Source organism: Ixodes scapularis, unplaced genomic scaffold, assembly GCF_016920785.2.
Source record: "Ixodes scapularis isolate PalLabHiFi unplaced genomic scaffold, ASM1692078v2 PGA_scaffold12__126_contigs__length_90152505, whole genome shotgun sequence".
NCBI classification, from domain to species: Eukaryota; Metazoa; Arthropoda; class Arachnida; order Ixodida; family Ixodidae; genus Ixodes; species Ixodes scapularis.
Window position 1 is genome coordinate 60,474,505 of NW_024609838.1, and position 16,843 is coordinate 60,491,347.

Sequence of the window (16,843 nt, forward strand, 5' to 3'; positions counted from 1 at the left end):
ATTCTATTGGTGGGCGGCAGCCCCAAGTCGCACAATCAACGGGGATCTGTTCAGAACGATCGGCAACGTGAAGCTATTGGCGAGCATAAACACAAGTCGTGTGACTATGCGCGAGTTTAGTTCAGTTGCTCACTCACGAATACCATCCATGCGCAGAAGCCTTACTCCTGTAGGTCTTGGAGCTCGCAGAGTCAGTCCGATGCCGTCTCGGGTGCTGGTGCTTGTCCCCCCTTTGTCGTGCGGGTCGGATTGCTGCTTGGGTCTCGCCCCGTCCGTCCGACGGCTTGCGATGGCCAATTCTCCCTTGTACTTCGCCTTCCCTCTGCTAGTTGCTTGGCCGCTTGGGCCTCGCCCCGTCTGTCCGAAGGCAGTCGGTGGTGGAACAAGGGATCGATGAGGTGTGCGGGGTGTTGGAACACGTGAGAAAAAGAAAGCAGCCATCGCAAGCCTTCGGACAGACGGGGTGAGACCCCAGCAGCAAGCCGACCCGCACGACAAAGAAGAGACAAGCGCCAGCACCCGAGGCGGAATCGGACTGACTCCGTAAGCTCCAAGGCCTACAGGAGAAAGGCTTCGGCGCATGGTTGGTATTCGTGAGTGAGCAACTGAACTAAACTCGCGAATAATCAGAGGGCTTGTGTTTATTACCGCCAATAGCTTCGAGTTGCCGGAAGTTTTGAACAGATCCCCGTTGATTGTGCGACTTGTGGTTGCTGACCACCAATAGCATGTTATTGCTTAGCCTGCTGCGCAGATATTTTGCTTGATTGATTAGTGTTTGTGGTTGTCGAATCTGTGTTGCGGGCCCAACCTGAGTTTAGATAAAACCACACGTTCTTGAACTAGAGCTGGGTACTGTCTCTCTTCGACATCGGGTCTTATCGACGCTGTATGTTGTGGGATCTTTGCTACCGACACAGGTACCGATAGAGTAACCAAAGGATTATCTCAACATCGGCGATATCTCAAAGGACACGTCAAACCTAGTAGCGCGGTCCCCACATCTCCGCGGCAATGTAGACGACGTTTAGGGCTACATTACCGCGGGTCGGTTCGATTAATTACCTGCGTCGGTGCCAATGATCGTCTACCTTTTCTCACTCTCTCAAATATAGCGGAAGAGAAGACACACGTACCAGAGTAAGGACAGAGTCCAAGAGCATTTATTAGAGCACTCTTAAAATGAACTACTGTGTCCCCATCCAAAATGCCCCCCTCGCCGGCAAGGTAAGAAAAGGTCCTTACCTGGCCAGCCGCGGGGTTGCGGAGAGCCAAGACCGGGGAAGCATCGGAGAAGTCGCCGACACACGTCCTATCTCTTTCGCGGTCACCCGGACGAGTCCCTTTCTCGAAAGCGGGAAAACAAGAGGCGAAACCTCCTCGCCTGTCGGCAGTGATTCGCATCCGAGCGGGGGGACGGAAAGAGGTCCCCCCGGGAGAGAGTGAGAGGAGAGCCCCCCAAGCCAGGCGGCCCTCCGCCTCACGAACAGGTCGGAGCTCACGGTAAAGAAGGCCGGGCATTCCGACCCGCGGCCGTTATCACAGCCAACGGGGAAGGAAGACCGGAGGAATCCCCACAATGTGCACCTCCTAATCGGAGTCATCACAACTCGCGGCAGCGGTGGGATGCATACAGACACACATGTGCCCGCACGCACAGCATCGAATGAGCCTGGAATACACTCCGTCACAGCATTTCAAGGCATTCCAACATGCAGCAAAGTAAACAAAAAGTAGATAATTGTTGAATTACCCGAGATTGCAGTGAAGATAGGAAAAAGACAAATCCCGGGCTATTCAACAATGAACTTACACCAGCTCCCTTGCCCCCTTACGTTTTGTTTGTCAAGAGTACATACTTTGCTAGATCATTCTGCACTTACTTGACTTCCTTGGATGTCAACAGGCTCACTGAGTGATAGCTTTCCAGCTTCAGTGGCTAATTCGGAGTCATCACCGAGCAAAGCATCCGAAGGCAAACTGTCGCACGCTGGGGCTGTGCTGCTGCTGCATTCTGTCATTGCAACAGTCGCTTGGCATCTGTTCTTTAAGAGTGGTGCACCATGTGATATTTTTGGCAGGTACAATAAACAACATATAAACCCGAGTACATACTTGTCTAGAGCACTGTGCGGGTGCTTCTGGCGACGATTCATCCTGTCCAAAGTCCTCAAGTGTAGCTTCTGCCGGAAAACCAGACACTACATCTGTGCCTTGGTCTCCACTCTGTGGGTGCAATGAAGCAATACCAAGTGAGTGCGAGCGTATGTGGGCTCGCAGTAGGCACCCAGCTAAAGTGTAAGCAAAGGTGCAAGCTCCGGCTTGCAGCTTCGGTCAAACCGGTGTGCAGACGATTATGGCGATGCGCATAGTGTTTGAGTGTGAAAGGGCTCATTAGAACACACGCGGTAACAACCGAGAATACGTACTTGGGTTCGACGACGTTTCACCGATGAGCAGTCTGCTGTTTTGAGACTTGTCTTGCCCCGGAAGATGGACGGCACGGCGTCCAGCTTCAACCTCGAGTGCTTCGTCGAGATGCCACCGTCGGCTAACACGTGTAAATTCTTCTCGTATCACTCTGGTAAAAAATGATCCGAACAGGCCAATATACGGGCCGTTGGAGATAGAGGCTTCGTGGAGCCTGAACCGTTTACGGCGTCAGTTTAAAGTTTCCTACACTCGCTGCCGGCGGGAGGAAACGCGTAGAAAAACAACTCGCGACCAGTCCGTGACGCAACACCGAGAGCCGTTGCTTTTGCGCTTTTTTGACAGGCATCGCACATCAACGATACGCACCGAACACACAAACCGCGCTCAACGAGGCGTTGGCCTAACAGTAGGGAGCCGGCAGAGCGCGTCGCTCACGTCTCTCACGTCGCACGTCGCTGCGCTGCCATGCTCTCCCCGAAAAAAAAAATAAATAAAAAAAAAAAAATATTGTACATTCTTGATGGCGTCACGGACGTGCCGGGAGGAGAAATTTAGAGGAAGCGGAAATGCAGCCGGGCAGTGCTGTCTGGTCCGCATATCTCATCCAAAACCAGCAGATTCGTGCTTGACAAACTTTGACAGCGATTTTAATAAACTTCCAGTCGGAATTTCGTCCTAATATTTGCCTTGTGGGCTTTTTAGGTGATAGCAAAGAGAACTATATTGTTTCGCACTACTAAAAGAAAAGCGGAGTTGCCCTTTAATGGCCGAGACGGGAGAAACGGCGCCGTTGCGATCGCTGATAGCTAGGTTCCTCTTGACGGATCGGTGGTACTTCTTCGGGAAATGTTGTATGCCAGTACACTGAGTTCTAGTAACGTTGGCTGTACCACTGTTCCGCGATGAGGTTCCCGCAATAGTTGCGAAAATGCTGCCCAATTGTTTTCTAATTATTACGAGACAAGTGAGGAACACCCGCAAGACTATGGCACGCAGCTGTGGCATGACAGACTCTAGCAACAAAAGCAAGACATTGTTGCCCCGATCATGGGGAAGCACTGCCGCGAGGAGCGTTGCCTCGTCATGCAGTGTAAATGTTGGGAAGATACATGCGGCAACAGTTGGCAAAAACCGATGTACAGCTGCAGTCCCGTTGTGGCGCGCAACGTCTGCCGAATAGGTTTGAGCAACAGTGAACCAACAATGGTGCCCAGTGTTTCCGCAACAATTCCTCGAAACATCTATTCCAACCTAACGCAAAACTGTTGTGTCGTACGGTTACAACACTTTTGGAAAGCTATATTTGGCGACTGCATTCTGGCAGTATAAACACAAACTGTTTTTGAATCTGCCACGGGAACAGTTTGCTGACTGTAAAAATGGACATTGCAATGATTATTTGCAAGCTTTGTTTTCCGACAGCAAAAAAAGAAGTTACGTTGCCAAACATTTTGGAATCAAGGGGCCGGACGCTACCGCAACATCAGTCGAGTAGTAGCAAAACAGCAGTTCTTCACTCTCGCAATGCAAACACGACGTTGTTGGCGGAGCTTGTGTTACGTGATAATCTTTCGCCTAGAGCTGCGGTGGTCTTTTCCGCAATGTTTAGCAACATCAGGGCAGCACACATTTTGCTGGGTAAAAGTCCAGACTTGTACACGTTACTGAAAAATTGTAAGGAATTACATTTACAATTACTCAAGGCCAAATTGTATTTTTTACAATTACAATTACCCTCTCACAAAAGTAATTGACCGTTACTCCTAAAAGTAATCCGCTACTTCCGTGGCGTTACTTTAAAAAAATATTTTCCTCAATTAAGAAACAAAAGGAAGGTTATTCAAGTTCTTACTGTTGCCACCTGTCCCATTTATTGACCTTCAGTAGTTTGAGCAGCAGATGGCTCTGGAAAGTATCGTCAGACATATATTGCGTCATTTCTTACTGAAGATGTCGACTGCTACGCTGAGCACCATTTGAACTGAGGCACTGGATGGGAGTGCCGTATTGTGCCTCACGAATATTTAATTATCTGCGTTGAGCTTTTTCAGCGAAGCAATGGAAGTGCTATTTAACTGGAAGATAGGGCAAAGCTTCGTCGTTGCAGCCTGATATTCAAGAGTTTTAGTAGAGTTGGCACCAGTAAGGTGATAATAAAATAATATTTAAGGTTTGGCTCGATATTCTTCTTCCTTTGATTATAAACAGGTTGAGCCTCGGTTGAGGCGCGAAGGTGAATAAGAAAACGACTTTAGTTTATAAATATAAGTAATAGAAAAAAAATAATCAGAATGTCGGTTAAAATAAGGAAATGCAAATGCACGCTTGCCGCGTGTACCTCTCTTGATGCCATTCAAAAACGAACGGATCACGGACCGATTCCAGCGTACTCCGGTTTTTTTCAAGATAGACTTCCGATGATGCCACGGGCAGCGAAGGGCAGAGAACTGAGCCACATTGTGGCTCCCCACTCATGAGTCTCACTCCCTCCTCAAGCCCAGAATCTCAAGCCTACGTCAGCCACCATTATGTTTTATTTGTAAAGATCTCTTATTTTTTATTTGTAAAGATGCGTCGTGCTGGAATACAAAACAGCGAAAAAAAAGGAGTACAATATCATTTTTGGAGTGATCGCAAAAAGCTGACTCACAAAAAGGGTGGCTGAGATGTGGATAACCTGGCTGAAATTCACAAAGAAAATGGGCTAACCCTAGAAATGGGACCACATAAAAGTAAGTAGCTTTCAAAACAGGTTCAAATAATGTGAAAGAGGCAGAAAAAATACATTCTGTTTTCGAAGAGAAGATGATAAGTGTGGAACAACAAAAGATTAACTAAATAAGCTGCATCACGAATTAGTATAGAAAAAGAATGTGTGAATAAACCGCAACCTTAAACATATATCACATAGGCGCGTTTATATATAACCCCTATAATGCATTTATTTTCCTTCTGAAATCTACAAGTAAACTAAACTAAGCCGTTTTCGAAGACTTTTTCGCTAGGTTGCATTAATGAGCATCGTGAGATGTAGCTGAAAAATTGCGACTAACAAAACGATCTCGAAAGGTGCGTTCTTTTGGCTAAGAAAGCTTAACGACGACATTTTACGGTAAAAGGTAAGTGACACTGAAGAATAAATCTTAATGTGATTTTTTTCAAATTAGAGTTCGACGTCCTGGATGTGCTCAGCAGTTTGAGTTTCGGCATACAGAGCAGACATTTAAACAGTAAATTGTCTGACTTTGTTTCGCTCAGTTTAAACATAGCACTTAAGGCTGAACTCCATGGGACGAATATACAGCGAAAAATCGACGAATTTTGACCGATTGGTCTACGCGTGGCATCAGCACAGTGGATGCTACGTCACGCGCAAAGCGAGCGTGCCGTCGGGCAGCGTTCGTCAGTTAAGCGCGAAACACATGTACGACGAAACCTTCTGATCCGACGTGCGGACTGTCGGAGTGACCTTGGGGGCGAGGGTTTTTGTAGCACCTGAGAGCGTTGAAAACCCTCGCCTCCGACCGTCGTATTGCGTGGTCGGACGCCAATCGGACGGTTTCGTCGTACATGTGTTTCGCGCTTTATGCATCGCATAATTCGCTCCATGGAGTTCATCCTTTAGCCCGGCCCATAATAACAAAGTTTCGGTGGTCGTTGCCATCTTGAACGAAAAGTGAGTGCGAGATCGCAGTAAAACGGGGTTTTATAACAAGCGTTCTAAAACGGCCTTGTTGGTTAGAGGCAGAAATTGCATGACAAAGGCAACTGTACAGTACACGGACTGCTCACAAACAGCATACCACATAGCCACACCGGTTTTAGCCACAGTTAGATTTAGGCTACACAAGCAACGAAAATAAGACACCGATTGCTTAAGATAATCCATAATTACAACCAAAGAAGATTATTGGTGATTATAAACGAAGTATAGCGCCGGCCATACTTTGGTTATTATTACATGCGTACTCGTAGTATCTTTACGTGTATATATGATTGAAAAAGGTGGCGAGCGTTTATAAGCTCTTTACACTAATTTTGTCTTTTGAGTCCCAAAACATTTTTTTTTCACGCCGGTAGTGGCAAAGTAAGGGCGAACCAGACGAAAACCATTCCTATTACTGCTACGAATGTGTCTCTTTAGAATAATGTTATAGTAGCCTTCACACGCATCCAGGAACTGCGAGAAGGATAACGCGGGTGGAGCGTCCAGCATAACTCGGTCTTTGAATGAAAGGGAGTTGGGAGCTAACTGCGATACAAAGAAGATGCCGTTCGCGGTGGTTACGCACTCTTTTGTCTAATTTTTGAAGCGCTATGGGAGAAGGGATGACCAGAGGATTTAGTGGGAGCCGACCTTCTGAACGGGAGTCGTTACCCAGCGAGAGACCGCACCTTTACACACCGACTCATGTTTACAAACAAACCGGAGCGCCCGGAGCGCCCCTAGCGGACGCCACCGGCGCCGTGCATGCGCGATGGGGGTGTGGGCAAGAAGCTCGCCGTCGCCCATAAACAAACCATTGAAATGTGATGTTGTCGGCTTCGGTGTGAACCCCTGCGCCATTTTTGGCGTTGGAATCGCTGATTCTACGTCCTCCTAACGATGTCTGACTACTTGAGCGGCGTCAGAGAAATTACCGAGGCTGACTACACCGCAAAACTTCGCGTGAATCATCTGTTATGCGGCGATTCCTTCCGCGTGGACGCCGCAGAATGTACGCCTGATTCACATGGTGAGATTTCGCTCGCAATTTTCAGTAGCGACGTCGCTCGGACTGCAAAAACGTGAACCGTAGCTGAGATGTCGACGTCGATACTGAAAATCGCAAGCAGACTCTAACCAAGTGAATCGGGCATAACAAGTCGGTGATGGCCACTGGTAACAATGATCAACATCTCCTTGTATGTACTGTTTACGTCCAGCCTGCTTGCCAACCTTCAAACTTAAGTCTTTTGAGGCCTGCGCTTACTTCTTATCGCAAGTACCAGGCCAACGTTTGGTCTACGGGCCGGTGTCCTCTAAAAGAGCAGACGGCAAACAGAAACGTTTGAAAGAGGAGACGACAGTTCGAACGATCAGGCGGCTTTTTGAACTTGAAGACGCACTGAACGTAGTCCGCAGGTGGTCCGTACAACTTGACGGTTTCCCGGCGTTCATTTTGGAACAAAACAAATAAATTTGATGACCAGAAGTATCCGTGAATTCAACCCAAAATGCTTCCCGCCCAAGCAATCGTGGTCCGACGGCGTCTGGTTTCCATTTTCACGGCACATATCCACGTTCTCGGACGAACCGAGCGCATGAAAACTGACCTTCAAATCTTTCTCGACACTTTTGGCACAGCCCCAGTCGCAGCGTTTTGACGAGAAGGCAGGTTTTTGCCTGGTTCCTTTCAAAACAACGCAGGAATACACGCCTCACGTGGGCACTTCCGCCCACAGCCCCGGACCGGAAGTGCGTCCGACGCGCCACCACCGCGGCGTGACGTAACAGAGATGTGTTCGTGTATACCTCGGCGGCAGGGACTCTAAAAGTCGGTGACGTCTTTCCGGTGACGGACGGGTTTCAATCCTACGATAACCTTGCCACTTATTTTGGTTCAAAGCGTGGGAACGTCACTGCTTCCAAATTTAGAGTTTGTCCTTTCTGTTTTTCACAGAGAGATAATCTATTTATTTTGAAGAGAAGGACTTGACCAGCTGGAGTAGCTAGGGATAATTAGGCAGAATCCTTCGAGTCGCCGCAGACTGTTGCCTTCTGAGCGGATGTCTCTTTCCAGCGAGACGGCTCTCCTTCAGGGCACGGTGGCGGCGGCCTTAGAAGCTTCGATACCGAACTGCACCAAGGATGCTCAAGAACTCAACAAAGCGATAATCACCCGTCTTTTGGTTCCGGTTGTGGGAACGTTGAAAGTGTCTTCCGAGGGAGTTTGAAATGACGTCGTTTATACATAGCTTTCTTGGGGTTTCTTTGCCACTTTTTGTAGTGCACGGAATAAAAATTAGTTTGCTTTTCAACCAGCATGCTACCATTTTTAATCAGAAGTAACAAATAATGGGTAGCGCACTTTAATAGCATATTCTGTAAAATAATAACGACATTACTTTACTCGTTACTCATTTGCTATTGTAACAAATACGATAGTCCGGTAATAAAAAAAACTAACGTGTTACCAGTAACGTTGTTACTTGTAACGCGTTAGTTCAAACACTGCGACCAAGGAAGAAAGAAAAGAAATTGATGTTGAATACGAGCTTGCTTGAGTAACTTGTCCTAAACGAATAATGCCGGCGTCCAAGTATACGTTCATATCAAATTGTTAGAGAAGAGCGCAACGACTCGCAGCCGTAGTGGGTTCTGGCTCGCGCTTAGCGGACAGTCACATTAAAAACACACCGTTGAAAACCACGCCGTGTATGAAGTCTAAAATACGATAATCATCGAATGGGAGTGAACGTAGACGTATAATTATCCGATACAAAGTTTCGCTTGCTTTCTAAATAATGCCGGCGTCCAAGTATACCTTCATATCAAAATGTTAGACAGAACTGTAGAAACGATTGTGTGTTTCTTGAAAAAAGATTTAGGCCCCTCCCATCTGGTCCGCTTTTCTGTAGTTTTCAAATAACGCGGGTCAATCGTTTCTTTTGTCGCATTTCGATTTCACTGCTTCCCCAAATTGTAAATACGGCAGATTGGTCCAGTGGCTTAGAGCTCACTTTTTGAATGGAACCAAAAACAATAACGGACCAGTACAAGCTGAACAATGCAAGACACTTGAAGAGAGCTTGTCGTAATGAGCATGAACTGCTCTAATGTGGTAAGTCGGGTCAGTCAGTTCATAATTTTTCATCCACTTTTGAAAGGCTCCAGAAAAACAAGAACCAGGATGAGCAGAGTGACGCAAAGCGCATCATATCAGTCAGATTGTCCCGTTTTTTCATGTCCTTTCGGCGCTCCTCTAAACGCACAGTGTTAGGTTTCTAGACGCTGTTTTATTTTGGCACGGAAATAAGACAAAAATACGTAATAATTTTCACACCAGGGCAATGCAATATAGACTTTTATTTCCAGCCATCTGCTTTCCTCCATGCTTCCATCACGACACGGTATCTGTCGGCGACTTTAATTGTGATTGATTTGGGAGAGCTCTGGGGACCTCGCGATGTCGTGGTGTATATGTATTGAAAGGGGACCGATCGGCAGCTTTGAGCTGACGCCCTCTGAGATTATGGTTGCCGGGAAGAGGAAGACGAAAAAAGGGGGACAAAGGGTAGCGAGTGACATATAAGTTACTCCTGTGAACTGAAATTTTTAGCTGAGGAAGTGGCCGAGTGGGCTAACTAGGATGCCTACATGTTTCCGCCGCTTCGCTGTTTAGGGTGGCAACAACGTTTGTGATACCTGTTGCCGACAAATCAGTGTTGCCCTCCTCGTCACCGTGGCAACCTGCGCTGTTTTCGTCGACCATTTGGTTACACTCGCCGGTCCTGCGCTAGCACTACACCGCTAATTCTCGTCGGGGCTAGGGAGCGCCCACCGCTCTCGTTCCAACGGCGAGGCTCCGGCGTGCGATGCCGGTCGGATGCGTTTCATTTTGTCGCGGGAACTCGTGTTTTGTTAAAAGCAACGTACATTTCCTGTTCGCAACTTCAAAATATGAAACACCCGAATAAAGAGAGCGACAGCCACCACGACCGCCATCCTGCTGAACCTCTGACTCCGCTCGTGAACGGAAACGGAAGTGGTCTCACAGTGTTGCCGGTGTTTTGAGACTACAGGAATTCAACGTTGTTTACGTTTAGCGAAGTAAGAAGTGCAAAATTTAGAGGTGGGAGAGTATCTGGGAAAGCGTAACAAGAATTTGGCGCCACTTTAAAGCGGAGCAAAAACCATGTAGCACTATAGGGATAACCCGTCTCAGCTCAAGGCTGAATAAACATACACAGGAAGACAATTTTTTTTTTTCGTTTGAGACTTCTTTTGTTTTGTTGAGTGTTTTGTCTTCTGTCCGTATCCCCCCATCCCCCCTAGTCTCCAGTTTACAACTATGCTCAATTTATTTCTCACGAACGTAAATTGGGCAATCAGTGAGCGACTGAATGATTCCGCGTCGGGCTGCTGGCCCTACCGTTATGTAGATGACTACCTAATCATGCAGTAAGAGCAGACAGACCCTGAGACTATCCTGGAGTCCTTCTCGTCGGGTCCCCCGCAGGCCTCGTCTTTAAAAAGGAGGACCCCTGTGGCGGAACTGTCCAATTCTTAGACCTTTGTTTGGCCATCCATCCCGGGGAAATCTGCTGGGAGTTTAGGCAAGGGACGGAAGAAGCTAGTTTTCGATTCCGCTAGCGCTCACTCCAAGACCGTTAATTGAACCACGGCTTGTCAAGTCCCTGATGACGTCAGCGCGTTCTAGATCCTGACCCCATTATGCGGAGAATAGTGTCCGGATGCAGACGCGGAGTTTGAGGAAGGCCGGCTTTCCCGACGACTTGCTGGACAACTCGCTCAAGAGGCTAATTTTTGCCCCTTCTACTCCGACACCGGCACCCAGACAAGGGAAGGGAAAGCTGGCCGTCATTGCTTATACACACAACACAGCGCATCGGCTAAAGGTGCTCGCGTCCGGATTCGATGCAGGGTTGGCGTTCAGCAGCAAATTCAAGCTCAGTTAACAAAATGGTAAATTGCACTCCCCTAAATAAGACCTGCTCTAACATGCGCGGGCATGAGTTCGTCCCATGTAAACAAGAGAGGGTCTACTCTATCCCGTTCACCTGCGGCGGAGAATGCATAGGCCGGAGAGGCAGGTGTATCAACGGCCGCTTGCGGGAGAAAACATGCAGGTATATCAACGAGCTTGCGGGAGCGGGAGGACTCGGCGCGGCGCACCCGATCGTAGTGCATCCGGACTTGGAAGTAATTCGTTACAAGCAACGTGATTACTTGTAATTAATTACTTTTCTTGTAATTTAGTAATTAGTCCATTACTTTTTTGAAAATGTACTTTGAAATGTAATTTTATTATTTTACAGTAACGAATTACTGAAATTACTCGTTACAGTTCTTCCGTCCCATCAAAGAGAGAAAAAGACTGGAGGAAGGGATATGCAATGGCCTTCACGCTTTTAGCATGCCAACACAAGACTCGAGTGAGGTGCTGGCGTGGGAAAGGAAAGGAATTCACCGAAAGCACAAATGCCCCGCAAGAGCCCGTTTCGGGACTCGTTCGTACGGTCAGCCAAGCTGGGTGGATTCGACTGTCTACATGAAGGCAACAGGCCTTGACTTCTTGGAAAACGAAGGAGCGGAAAACGAGCGGAAAACTAATAGCCCATAAAACCTTCGCGTGGGGTTTGTGAACACTATAGTCAGTTACAGGTTAAGAAGGTAGCGGCAAATGCCCCTCAAAGGGAATCGGATATCCCTCCGCCACCTCCGCATCCAATAGCGTCCCACCGTTTCCGTGACGTCGCGGCCAACGCGCGAGGAGGGTCTTGCCTTTCTGTACATATTTGCTTTACCTTTTGACTTTGACTTAGCATTGTGGAAGCCACGAGAGGGAGATTAGAGTTCTCCCCCACCGACGGAAACAAATACGACTTTCGGGGATTAGCTTCCCCCCCCGATGGATACAAAGGCTGCTTTCAGGGGCTCGGTTCCCTCTCCGATGAATACAAAGGTCGCTTTCATAAAAAGTGGGATCGGAGACAAGTGGGAATCCATAGAAGCGGAACAAGGAGCGTTTCCAGTGAACTCTTCTTTCGACTGCGGAGAGATTTGAAACGGGCGCATCACACTTGTGGGAGGAGCTTCTCCTACCTTCTTGACTTGTAACCGACTATAGTGCCGCGAACACTGTGACCATGGTGCATGCGTCCGCTTTCCTCCCCCCTCCCGCCTCCTCCTTTCTTCCAACCCCTCTGAGTTTTGTCCCCCAAAAAACCAGTCAGGGTGTCTTGTTTCGCTTTTTTGTTGTTGTTGTTACACGAAGCCGTATTTCGCTTGTCAATGTCTTTGCCTACACACGCCGCCCGCCCCTCCCACGGGCAAATACGAAAAACGAAATCTAATGAGACCTCGCCCCTGCTCATCCTTGACAGCGCTGTGAAATCTAAATACTGGCTGGACCATCTAGCTATGTTATTTCTTTTACTTGAATTCGCACTAGCGGATGCATAGGGCAAAAATGTAAGGGTTGCGATGGCAGCAGTTCTTTGGAATAAAAACAAAATAGCGTCAACCCTGCTGTCAGTTTAAACAGTAGCTTTCGACAGCAGGCAATTTGCTGGTCGGGGAGCACAACAAAACGGCTTGGGACTAATAAGCTGGGGTCCTCGTCAGCGGATTGCGCCTGCGGGAACTTAAACCGAAATTTTAGGGAAAGGGAACACAGCCCGAGTTTTCTGAGAATAAACAGTGGCGGACTTGGACACTGGAGTTGAGAATCCCCCTGTAAACGCGTGAAAGATATGGAAGCGTGAGCTTCACTGAAAATAGCGCTTTTTTAAACAAGTTATAAACGGGAAAATCAATTCAGCTGAGGTATTGTGCGTTAATATTTCGTGTGACGTCTTGATTTTGACACGTTTGTTGACCAAGAAAGAAGATCAAGTGGGTCATTTCATCGGATAACAGCCTTCATCAAAAAGGAGTATTTGAGATGTGCCCAGACGCTAGTCCCGCATCTTGGTCTCACAGCCAGTCCGATTTAGTGGGTAAACCAGCCCCTATTTAGGTTAATATGCAGCAAACATAGAAAAATCGTATCTTCCGAGGAATAGTGTTTTAAAGCTCGCCGATTCCAAACTCGGATTAATTCGAATGGTGTGCGTGCCTCCACGGCCCAAGTGCATTCGTCGCATGTTAATGGAATTTAGTTCTTTAATGCTTGTATACAGTGCAAGGCCCATTTATCTTGAGCTCATAATTAAGTCCTTTATCAGTTCATAGATTTTTTCTTCTAAAATTATTAGCCTAAAATGATGCGTACATAGCGCTGAATATGTTGCATTTTTGTTTTAATTTTGATGGGGCCCGAAATTTTCCCCGTCATACACGCCAGTACATACTGTGTTTTCGTGTTTCTTTGGAGTAGCGCAAAAGTAGCAAAGTAATTAATCAAATAATTTTTACAGGGAGCAATTTCTAACGGAAATCCATTACTTTTTAGGCCAAGTAATTGTAACAGTAATTAATTACTTTCTTGAAGGAACGGGTGCAAGTCTGGGTGCATCGGCGTGCGTGCGGTGGGTGTTCGCCCAGGTTCGAGCACAGGCGCGCCTTAGGGTTTCACAGCGAAAGGTTTGAAAGAGAGGTTATAGAGTCGTCTTGTACGCCATAAAAGGCTTAGATGTAAACGCTGTCTCTCCCTCGCTGACGCTTTCGGAACGAGAGATAGCGATCTAGCGCCCAGAGTTTTCCAGTTTGGTCTAGACAACCTTGGCGGATAACTCGTTCGCCGTTACTCCTGCCCTGTCGGCTCTTTTCGTATCTCTCCGCTTTCGCCCCCCCCCCCCCCCCCCCTTCCCATCCCTATTCTTCCTCCGAATGTCCCTCACTCTTTACGTCAATCGCACTCTCCGGGATGGGGAGCCGGCGAGCGGGCGGACGTCGGTTTTTGTGTGGTGGTGGGACATGTGGTTGTTGCGTGGTTCTGTAAGCATAATTTCTCGCGCGACATAATGTCTTATAACTTCTTAATTTTTTTCAATATAAATAACCTAGGTTCTGCGGTAAGCACAAGGAAGAAAATGTGTAGCCGATGGAGCGGTAGTTGTTTCGTCTTGCAGGCGGCGAGATTTTTTAGCGATTTTATCTTGTGTTAACGTAACTTCACAAAAAAAAAAACAAACAGGCGGACAGGCATCACGCTGCGTAAATAATCCCAAACCAAGTTAGCGTTATTATTGAAGGGGTTAGTATTTTTTAGCGCCACGTCAAAACAGAACTTAAGTCATTTTGAACAGCGTTGAATTCTGTATTGGTGTTCATGGGTTTTTCAAGATTCTTGCTGCAGGGTTTTTGATTTTTGAGCGGTCAACATTGATGCGGATCCCCACTAAGTGCTGTACTTGATTGAAATAAAACAATGCGTATTCGTGAACTTGTTTTTAAGTGATCAATTGAGTGCTAAAACACATCAAAAATACCCCATGAAATCGTTCACAGCGCCCTCAGCCAGCGCGGAGAGGCATTATGGGACACGCTGTCGGAAACGACGGATGGATGAAGATTCTTTGCTCTCTTGTGTCATGATGTAGCCGAAGAAAAGATGGAGGCCAGGAGAGGGAGCGCGTTGCCTTCTGGGGTTCGGAAACTCACTCTTGAAACATGGACCGCTAGAGTCCACCGAGATTGAAAGGTAACGCAAAACATTGTCTGAAATTGGGAAGAGAACTTTCTCCTAACCCGCGCCCTTTCCCTCTCAAAGTTCTCTTTACCATCGCTTCAATTGGATCGGGCGCGACACGTGACCACTGCCTTCTTATGATGGCGCGCGATTCGCTGGTCTGTTAGAAACCAGCGCCAGCACTGGGCGAGGCGTAGCGGTGGCTTCCTTGCTTGCGGCCCGGCCGTTTTCTTTTTTTTCAGGACCTCGACGACAACGCTATGCCATCATGCTGTGCTAAGGATTGCACAAAGAGCATTGCGAAAAAATTACACCATCTTCCCGAGGGGAACTATGGGGTGATGTTGAGCATCGCGGATCGTTATTAACGGTGTTATTAACGGTGTTAGTGACGCTGTAAGTGACGTTGTTAACTTGCGTGCTATTACGTTGTTAACTTGCGTTGGTTACCACAGATCGCGTGAACGTTGTTGGAAACTCCGCGATGCTTCGCATCACCCCATGGCTCCCCTCGGGAAGATGGTGTAATTTTTTTAATTGCGTAGACGAAGGTGAAACGGTTAACGAAGGTCTTTATTGAGCAGCGTCTAATACTTGAGGTGTGCACTTTGCTTTGATGAGGATGGCTTTGTGGTCGCTGAGGTGAACCGTGAGGGGATCTTGGTGCAGTGGGTGGATCTTGAAATTGGTGAATCGTGATCAATGCATGTGCCGTGAATGGTAGTTGGCTGTTGTTTGCGGTCGTCGTATGATACGTGTTGCAGCGAGCAGCCTCTCGTTGTTGACGTTTACGCGCAGCGTCCCGTTCTCGAAGTTCGGGTTCCGCCGCTCGCTTCGTACGTTTACGTTGAACTTCACGGTCCCGAACCTCAGGTTCTGCTGCTCGACGTTCTCGAACCGCCGCTGCTTCACCTTGTCGTAGTTCAGCATCCGCCGCTTGACGCTGACGAATGGAAGCTGCTTCTCGTTGCCGTAGTTCAGGGTCTGCCGCTCTCTTCAAGCGTTTGCGCTCAACGTCGCGTGCCCTTCGCTGCCCAGCTTTGTCTTCAGTGGACGTAGCGTTGCTGTTAGTTTGTGGTGTGGTGCTGACGCTTGCTTGCGCCAACCCACTAACTGACGGGACTGTTGCTTCCATCACACTTCATCGGAAGAACGGAGTGGAGTCAAAAGCGGTGAACTGAACGCGCGCAGTAGTAGTAGTAGTGACTCGTTGAGGCTTTACGTCACCTAGGTTGGCCTAGCTACAGATGCTGGCGCTGGTAGGCGACGCATAAACGCGCGCAGCGCGCTACCGCTGCTTATATTCACTTTTGAAGGAGAGGAGACTAGAGGAGGAGACTTGCGCATGCGCGCGCGGTGTGAGCAGAAGCCAACGCAAGCGAAGTGCACGCAGTTGGTAGAGAGAAAGAGCGGAGAGAGTAACGCGCAGCTGTTGGAGAGAGGGAAGGAGGAGAGTTGCGCATGCGTAGTGCGAGTGCGGACTACGACGCCGCGGGACATAGACCCCAGCGAGAGATGCTCCGCATCTAAAAAGACCGTTTTTGCCGTCCCGACGGGAAAAGAAAATCTTCAGCGACGAAGACAATTGTGTTTTAGTAAATCGTTTTGGCTCTCCCGCTACACTATACGCTAGAGCGACAACGCTACTGCGCATGCGCCCTGCTGGCGGAGTCATTGCGGAGCATGCGGAGGCTAGCGTTGCCGCGCATTCGGACCAAACTAGCGAGGTGCGTTGCGCGGCGTGCTAGCGTGGGTCTCGTGAGACGAGTCTTGGCGGGATAAGGGCTGGGAAAGTTAGTGAGGGACGCAATGGAAGATGGCCGCAATGCCGCACCAGTCCGATCTGTGTGCTTCGCGATCGTGGTTCTGAGGGGTGGGTTATATCTTGCTGCTGCGAGATGTAGCCGCGACAAATCCGCTCCACGACTGCAACAGGTAGCGATTTATGGCTAACATCAAGGAGGTTATAAATAATAGGAGGGGCCACGTTGCAATATTTGTGAAGCTTAGTCATAAAAACGTTTAAACGATTTCGTGGCGAACGTGACTGT